The sequence below is a fragment of the Lissotriton vulgaris genome, chromosome 9 (assembly GCF_964263255.1).
Source record: "Lissotriton vulgaris chromosome 9, aLisVul1.2, whole genome shotgun sequence".
Taxonomy (NCBI): domain Eukaryota; kingdom Metazoa; phylum Chordata; class Amphibia; order Caudata; family Salamandridae; genus Lissotriton; species Lissotriton vulgaris.
In genome coordinates, this window is record NC_141697.1 from 99,705,217 (window position 1) to 99,713,440 (window position 8,224).

An 8,224-nucleotide genomic window follows, 5' to 3' on the forward strand; every position below is an offset into this window, starting at 1 on the left:
ATTGGTACATGGATTGACTGGATGCCAGAGGTTTGGCTATCTCACCCCTACCCACCCTGAACCAGCTACAGGTCCTTCAGCCTTGCCAAGTGCCAACCGAACCTCTTTTGCCCTTTAACAAGTCCCTCATGGACATGCAATTGGGCACTTGGGCAAAACCATATTCTGTCCCTCCAGGAAATCGGCAGGTCCCTGCCACCATAACCCTGCATCCAACCCCTGAGAGTTTGGTGTGGCAGGCATCTTTTGGGACTGAAAAGTCCTCTGCGTGGTAAGAGATGTATACCCCTGCCTTTAGGGTCCAACTGTACTGTTGTCTGGATCCCTAATGCTGATTTTTATTTTAGTCAAAGGTCCGAATGGACCATGCATGTGCGTCATGACATAGGCCTGCCTCACGGATTGCTCTATGCCATAGTGATTGAAACCTACCCACTTCACCAGGAGTTAAGCAGCATGAGCGAGGTAGTGGCAGTATACCGTGTAGTGATCAGTAGTAGTGGACAGGACCTTTTTACCCTGTGTCACTGGAGTGAGGTCTACAGAATCGTTTGCCTTTTTAAAAGTTCTGCTGCTGTCTACTTAACTCACCCCTTGGCCTACATCAGGAAATGTGGAGTGCTGCACAGTGCTGGAGTAGTGACTGCACTGAATTCATATGTCCCTGGGAAGGGTTAAGTACAGGGATGGGGTAGTACTTTACTGTGCATGTGGTTAGTGCATGTATTGGATGTATGCTCATCAGAAATACATTACATGAGAGAAGTAGTGCTGTGCATGTGTAATGAAAGCATGGGCTAGGTGTATGTTTGCTTGCATAAAGTACAATACATAAAGAGTGAAGTGTTGTGCAGTACGCACCAGGTGAGAGTGTGTGTGTTTTAAGTGCATTTGTTTGTAAATAGCACACCCTGGTTAAATATAGCACGCTTCAGTGCTGAACAGTATGCCGAGAGAGTGTGTGTGTTCTGAATGCATGTGTACATGTAGGGGTGCAATGCACAGAGGTAACAGTGCAGTGTACTGTGAGTGTACGCTGAGTAAGTATGCCTGTAAAGGTACATTAGATGGAGGACCCTGGGTTCTATTTTTGGTAGCTCAGGTCTGCCTGGTTAAGACACAAGGAGGAGACAAATGCCCCCAGACAGATTTGTGTATTGCTGCATTCCTGTGAGCTGGGTGGGACATGCACACTGGAGAAGAAAAGGGATAGACTTCCTTTAAACTTCAAAAGACCGCTCTTTGATTCAGTCATAGATCACAAGGAAGGGCCATGGGCACATCTCAGGAAGGGAGATGGAGCTGTTAAGGGAATCATTAAGAGTAGGGCTGGGGTCTGGGATTAATCTTATTAAGCATATTTCACTGGTTGGGGAGAATTACATTGCCTGTATCCCAGCTCCTGGAGTAGCCCTGGAACATTGCCTAACATGTGGTACTGCAGCAAGTGGGGTGGGGTCCTGGGGTCTGTGTCCGAAGGCTCTGCGTCTCTAGAGGTTATTGGAGCACCAAGGTATTTTACTGATCTAGAACTACCCAACCGGTTTCCTGAGTGTCAGAGTGAACAAACTGAGCAGATAGTGTATTACAGACCACAAGTGGTCTCTACATATCGAAATAGTGCAAGCGACTTTCAACAGAGGGGGGGGGAACCCTGGCTACAAATTTCCACCACCATTAAGAACATGCAGTGTTGAGAATTATGCACATTGTAGTTTCCGCAAGAGCAGTTGGTAGGAGATACATTCCTGCTGGAATGGAACACTGGACTCCTGAATGCCTTCCTGTCCCTGCCTCTCTTACCCAAAGTTCAGACCCAGTGGAACATCCAGTTTTTGGACAAGCATTGGATCTACTAAAGACACTGCAATCCAACTATTATCACCCCCCAAGTAGATGTCTAGGAATCTGGATTACCAAAATAACTAGGAGACTGATTCACAAAGAGGCTGCCGTGAGGGGAACGGCAATTATCCAGACTTCACTGCCCCTTACTCTGCCCTTACCTTGTCCTGTTCCACGCCGTGAGGGGAACGGCTACCTGGGCCTCACCCGCTTCACCATCTCGCCAAACCGCCGTGAGGGGAACGGCAAGGCGACTACAAGTCCCAGGGGGCCTTCCTTCCTGCAGCGCGGGACGCGCGCGGGCGAATCCTGGGCCAACGGCGGGCCCGTCCGGACCTGACAGAGGCTGGGCTGGGCCATCCCCCTAACATTTGCCAAATGGGTAAGCGCAAACATGTGGGTAATGTGGAACTGGAGGGTTTAAAGGCCAAAGTCCCCAGAAAGACTCCCTCAATAATCTCGTATTTGACTTCTGCTGTGGGAGAACTGAATAAAGTGATTGGTAATGCTGAAAAGCAGTTGGGGCTGGGTACGAGTCAAATTTGCGGTGAGGGGCTCCCGGCAACTGAACATCAACTACCTTTCCCCGTACCATTGGAACCGGTGGTCTTGACTAATGTCTCAAATACAAGGAGGGAAGCTCAAGCCCCCGAGACTGTTTTGTCTGAGATTGTTGTTGTGGAGATCCCCTCTGGTGTTAAGGACCGACCTATAACGGGTTCGATTAAGGCCCCAAGGAGAAAAAGGGCTTCAACAGAAAAACTGGCAAGCTGCAAAAACTTGTAAAAAAAGGTCCCTCTAAACCGACATTTAAGCTAGATAAAAATATTGAATTGACGTTACGGAGTTTGATAGAGGAGATCTTTAGTAAGCGTTTTGAGTCCATATTAATTGGTATTGCCAAAGATATTATTGACACTCTTAATACATGTGTTGGTGACCTCAAGAAGAAATGTGAGAGACTAGATTCCTTTTTAATGGACAAAAAACACACCACAGAAGTTATCCCTAATATAGGTTTGCTACCTTATCCCCTTATAGTAAAAAGTATCAACTCTGATGAGAAATACCTAGGTAATCAATTAGATCCACCTTTAGGCGGAGGGGTTAAATCTAACCTGGAGGAGGAAGTGGGGGAAACCAAAAATTAGCGAATTCTCTCCAAATTACCCGTAGCTCAGATAATCTATTGCCCACGGCCGGATGGTGATGGGCACTGAGAAATGTGCACCCCAAATTAATAGTGTAAATTACAAAGGAGGTAGAATTAATCTTCCACCTGAAGCAACCCCCTTGGTTGCGTTCTTGTTGGGGTGTCTCCTGTTAGGGAGCCCGACAGTGAATCCACAATGGCCCTTATACGAAAAACGAAACATTGGTGTGATCAATGTTGCACTGGCCAATCTGAGATCTTGACACATATTATAATGGCAAGGAGGGTGTCCTGGGTTGGGAACGGCCCTAAACTGGTGACTGTATCATAGTCAATTTTAACAAACAGGATGTTGTAGACAGGCTGTTTTGGGATTCTTCCACCGTATTTGGGGATGACATTAGGGCACTTCCTTTGGGTTTCTTTTACCCCCCCCTGTAAAAAACCTTACAAGAGTAGGAGATGGAGTAAGGGTTGCAGACTTAAGGAGCTGTCCCCAGCTATTAACAAGCCACCCTATTAGACGATGTGTCATGCTAGGTTGAGAACAATACTAAGGAGCCATGTGTACCCTCACAATTGGCCCATTGTCTGCCCCAGATGGTTGAGGGGGATTTACCCCTCTCAAATAGATTTCTACCTCTAGCTCAATTGGATGAGAACAATTGACTGAATGAGAAGGTGGGTGGTAATGTGGCTTCTTGCCCGAAGGGTCCTGTCATTATTGATTCTCGGGGCAAAATGTTACGAAACTGTAGTATAATCAGTTGAAACATTGCGGGCTTGAGGTAAAAAAGAGATGACCCCATATGGCGGGACTTTATTAAATCTCATGATATAATAGCGCTAGAGGAAACTTGGGATACGGGGGCAAGCTTCTGGGTTGATGGGTATAGGTCATTTTTTAAACCTGTTCGCCCTGCTGTAGTAGGAAGAGCAATAGAAGGCTTAGTGCTCCTCCCTTCTCTTAGATTAGAGGGCTCTTTAAAAATGTTAGAGGTTGACTCTCCAAATTGTCTGGCAGTAGAAGTAACTATTTCTATTCATTCAAAGTTACTTTTGGTAAATTTTTATAATTCTGGGGAATCGGACTTTAGGAACCAACACTTGTGTTTTCTTAAATCGTTTTTAGAAGAATATAGGTTAAAACAATCCACGTCTTACTATATATTATTAATGGACGATTTTAATGTACATCTTTGCGATTTAAATTGTTTTATAGATGACCACTTAGGTCACAGTAACTCAGTGACTCCTCACTTTGAACATTCACCCCGGGGGAGGCCTTAGAGGATCTCTTGGCTGAAGTAGCTATTTTTGAACCAGGCTTTTTTAGCCAGTCTGAGCGGTGTCCCACATTTAAATCTAAGAATAAAGACACCTTCATTGATTATATATTTTTGTCCCCAGGTGGTTAGATGAAGTAGTCTCTTATAACGCTAGGTTGCCACCGTATAGTGACCATAACCCTGTTATTTTAGTATTGGATAGCGGGGATTGGCATCTTGGGCCTCGGGGTGGGGAGGGGGGTAATTGTGAAGTGAAAAAGTTTGGTAACATATGACCAGGGAGGAGGTTCAAATGGTCTAAAGTAATGCCCAATACCTTTTTTGCTGATCTCTGTTCAAAGGCTGAAGGGAATCTCGCTATGTGTGCAGACCCCTCCAATCCAAAGGACCTGGTCCTCAAAGCCTTTCAGGATATATGTAGTCGGATTACAGCTGATCTGACGACCAGCTCCAAGACCAAAGGGTACCGTGATTCTAGGTGGTTTGACGATACCTGCTCGAGAGTCCATCGTCTATTAATTCTAGCTCTGAAAACTGTACCACGAGATAGGACGCTGGTAGCGAGCCTCCGTACGCAGTATAAGCTAGCAGTGCAATCCCGGAAATCAGAAATTAAGTCAGAGGCTTTGAATGCACTTTTATCTGTAGAGATCTTAAAAGATAGCTCCAAATTGACTACTACTAATGCTTTCTGAGAAGATTAAACTATAACCCTCAGCCATTCTGCTCGGGTGGGTGGGAAAAAGTGGGCCTTTCAATCTGTCAGGCCAGGTGCCAATTTACTTCCACTGAAGCAGATCTGTGATAGCTTCCAATGCCCTCTAACGGTAAACAACCTTTACAACGAAACTTTTACAACGCACTACCATTACGACGAAACTTTTACAACGCAAACCATTACAACGCATTGCTCTGGGGGGGAGGGGGGCTCTAGGATAGGGAATAGGTTTCATGTACTATCCAACACCATCCCTACTATCCACGGGGACTGGAGTTGGAATAGTAAATTAAACTATTCACTATCCAGCGCCCCAAAGCACTATGCATTGTAAAGGCATGCGTTGTAAAAACCGCGTTGTAACGTCATGCATCCCCCTCTAACATAGGCCCTTTAATTCTCTGGGAGTGAGATAGAGGGCAAGGGAAATTGAAATAAAGAAGAGCCTCTGGCCTTCTACTGCTTGTTCGAGTTCAGATTAAGTTGCAGCCCTCTTAGCAAAAGGAACTAATCAAATTTCTAGAAGGAAGCCCTTGTCCTCTTTCACCACTTCATTGTCTATATCTCCTTTCTTCAGTTTCAATGTCAGCAATACACTTCAACTGTCTGGGAAAAACAACCACTGCTCCATCTTGTGCACATGAAGGGACTAGGAGCTTCCAAAAAAAGAAAACTGCAGGTCTCCACCACTCGCATTCACTCAAAACACTCATGACACATTTGTACACCCACATAACATACACATGGAATGTTGGTGCCACTGTCTGGGTTAGCACGTAGAAGAACGTAACACGAGTTGGACCAACAGACCTCCACTACTGTGACACAGATAACGAGGTCGGCCCCAACAACTGATTTGCAAGACATGGTACGCTACATGCTAAACCCATGACAGGGATGGTAGACCATTGTCAGAAAAATGGGGGCACGCTTGGTGCTCCCCTTCAGGTCAAGAGACAAGCCTGGAACTTCATGCAAACTCTAGATTACCTTGAGATTGAGACTAAAATTATAAACCTTGTGACAAGAACCCTGCTCATTTTCAGAGAAGTGTAAAACAAGCAGAAGAAAATCCACAAAGCATTTCGTGAAACTGAAAGTTGAAGCTTAATGAGGATAGAGGAGCCAAAGTTCAACAAAAAATAAAGAGCAGAAAACCTGACTTGAATGTGTAATAAGTGTGTGTGCGCGAGATGTGATCCACTAAAATGAGACACTGTTTTCTCAGTGAGAGCTTTGTTGAACTATGCAGTGGAACAGTAAAACAATTTCGAGCTGACACATTAAGAATGTTCAGGACACAGATTATGCTTCAATCCTTACTACATAAATGCCAGCACTCAATAAAAACAATACTATTCAATAAAGTACATGTCCCATGAACATTTTTCATTTTATCATGAATCCAACTAACAATCAGGTTGCCCTTCTTTTCTTAAATTTGAAAGAAGCCATGTTCCATTTTCTTTCTTTACTCAATGTCAAACCATCATATCCATCAGCAATTTTATAGACGACAAACACATTGGAACTAAATGTCAATCCTGAGACTCCATTTCACCGAACAACCAAGCCAACAACACAACTGCTACTTCAATCCACAGTGTAACCTGGAAAGCTCCGTGGCTTTAGGTATTGGTTAATCTGTCTCATGTTGTGAATGTGGTGCGTCGATAACCATTCAGGCTCCCACCCAAAATGCATGTATCTCACTTTTGTGTCTGTTCGTTCCCTAAAATAAATACAAATCCTGCTGTAATGTTGGCTAACAAGAATTCTAAATCTGTCTCATTTTCCACAGGGTGGTTAAATATTAACCATACAAATAACATCTCAAAATATTCTGTAATAAGAAGACATTAAAATATGATATGAACCACAGAAGAAATACAGTAATCATGTTAGATAGCTGATACAATGGGTGGGATAATCCTTGCCTCCATGTCCTTAATAGAATTGCAAATTCTTAACGCTTCCGCTAGAAATGTTTTAATTCCATGTCAGGATCAGAGGCTTTGGTTATGCTTCTTTAAAGGAGTCACATCATTTCAGAAGCAACATCAACAATTGGTATATGATAGAAGAATCTCAAAGTAGGCTCAGACGACCAGTCTGCTGCATTAATGGCATAAATTATATTCTCCAGCGGGGAGGCCAGAGCATACAATAGAGGCCATAGCCCCTCTCGCTGAACAAGCCTCTAATTTCTTCAGACAACAACCAGCTTAAAGTAGCAGACAAGTTTGGCCTGTGTGGTTTTTGACATGCAATCATTAAATGAACCACTGGTTCTTGCCTTAATTCTCTAGTACCGGCTTCATAAGCTTTCTAACATCGCACAATACACAACTTATGGTTTATAGGAAAGGACATTTAGGACCCATATTGTGAATTAGTCTTGGTACATTTTGAAATTACGAAGGAAACTCCATTCAGAGAGAATGCCCTACCTGTTAAGTCAAGGACACGACTGTCTAACACCCTTATACATGATATCAGGCATAACCACATCATTAGTTTGGTGGACAGTTGTTTGTAGGATAAATCCTTATTATCTTTCCATCTCTCTAAAAATGTATTTACCACATTCACATCCCATAGAACCGGGTATCATAGTTTAGGGAGATTGGATAGACTAATTCCCCATAACCTACACACTACTGGGTGTTCCCTTGCCAGGTTTCCTTGCATTAGGTGAAGTCTCACTGATAAAGCAGAGTGGAAATTGTTTACTGACCTGTAAGGAAGGCCAGAATCCACCTGTTGAGACCAGAAGCTAACAATCAGGATATTGCCCCCTGCCACCAACACCCCCCCCAGCTTGTTGATATATCGGACCGCAGAAATGTTGTCCATCCAAAGTTTGATACAACAATTTGTCCTGAAGGGGCATAGGATCTTGATGGTTAACGACCAATCAGGAGCTCCAGTAATTTATGTGGAGGCTCAAATCTGTTTGTGACTGGCAACCACTTGTGGTTGCCAGTCACATGCCAGCCCCATCTGCTGGCATGTAATTCTATTGCTATTTTCAACGAGCTGCCAAATACAACTCTGCCATTCCAGGCTTCCTTGTGCTCCAGCCACCACGATAGTTAGGTTTTGACCTCCATTGACCGCAATAACTGGTCAAAATAGGACAGGCCCTTTTTCAGATGATGTATCTTCAGTCATTGAAGTGCAGAGGGCCCAGGAAGATCGCCCAGATAGATGATGCCA